The 1,333-nt window shown below is 31.3% G+C and overlaps 1 pseudogene; it reads left to right on the plus strand.

Moving 5' to 3' along the window:
* LOC107702545 (caskin-1-like) overlaps window positions 1-1,333 on the plus strand; it is a 52,233-nt pseudogene that overhangs the window by 36,665 nt on the left and 14,235 nt on the right.

Raw genomic sequence — 1,333 nt, forward strand, 5'->3', positions numbered from 1 at the left:
TATTTTTTTATTATTTTTTTTTATTACTTTTTTTTTTCTTTTAAATGATTTGAAGTTGTAAACATAATGAAATCACACAATTATTGTATCTTCAGAATTTATCATAGCTGTCTGTATTTCAAAATGGGTACTCCTAGTGGATGTGTGTGGATGTGGATGTGTGGGTGGTCGTTCATTCGCTCCATATCCAACTGTCCTGCCCTTTATCACCAGTCAAGTGATTCTAATTAGAATCAGCTCGAAAAGTTGAAAGAGAGAGAGTGAAAAACAGGGCAGATGAGAGTGGTTCATCTATCTGTCACTGTTCAGTCATCTCTCCGTCCACCTGCACCATAGTTTCCATGCCCCCCTTTATTTTCCTTCAACTCACATCAGTGGATTCTCACTTCTGCACATTCACACACATGCAAACAGGCTTTCACACATTTATACACACAGATCAGTGGCGGCTGCTGCTTCTCGAAAGTGAAGAAACAACATCACTTATCAGTGTCAGAATGTGTATTCAGATTTACAGTTTTTATTCCGGTGTCTGTAAGTTGATATGTAAAAAATACTTCTCAAACTATTACTTAACCCATTGAGGCAGTGTTGGGCTGTTTAGGATCCAGTCTATTTTAGAGAAGCTGGACTTTTAGGAAAACACAAAAAATATAGTGATTTAAAATGGTGCTGCATGATTAATTGGAATAAAAACAAAATGATGTGGCCTAGTACAATTATCAAATCGCAAAGGTTGCACTTTAATTCAATAAATATATGCGCTGCAGTTTTCAGAATGAACTGTGGCACTGTATTCATGTATGCGTGAACAGCTCATGATCCGGTGCTTTCAGTGTCTCGGAGTGGCTCAGTTTGCAGTGAATGCTGCTCCACATGAACTCATCTCTGCATCTACTCTGAGCTTGGGTGGCTTACTGTGCATTTGGGCAACATAAGCAAACTATCTTTCCAAACTTGTAATTAGAAGTGCTTATAAACCAACTGATGTTAACAAAAGATAAGCTCCTGCAGTTTACCGCAGAAAAAAATCAGCCAATTGACCAATTTCACATAATTTTTTCTTAAATACTTTTTTACAGTGAAATATTAGTAGTATATCTTACATTAATATTTTATTAATATAATAATAATAATAATAATTAGACAAGTACTACTACTATTAGTACTACTAATTATTATTATTATTATTATTATTATTATTATTATTATTATTATTATTATTATTATTTTTATTATTATTATTATTATTATTATTATTATTATTATTATTATTATTATTATTATTATTATTATTATTATTATTATTATTATTATTATTATTATTATTATT

This window comes from Sinocyclocheilus anshuiensis, unplaced genomic scaffold (assembly GCF_001515605.1).
Source record: "Sinocyclocheilus anshuiensis isolate Anshui unplaced genomic scaffold, SAMN03320099.WGS_v1.1 scaffold218, whole genome shotgun sequence".
Taxonomy (NCBI): domain Eukaryota; kingdom Metazoa; phylum Chordata; class Actinopteri; order Cypriniformes; family Cyprinidae; genus Sinocyclocheilus; species Sinocyclocheilus anshuiensis.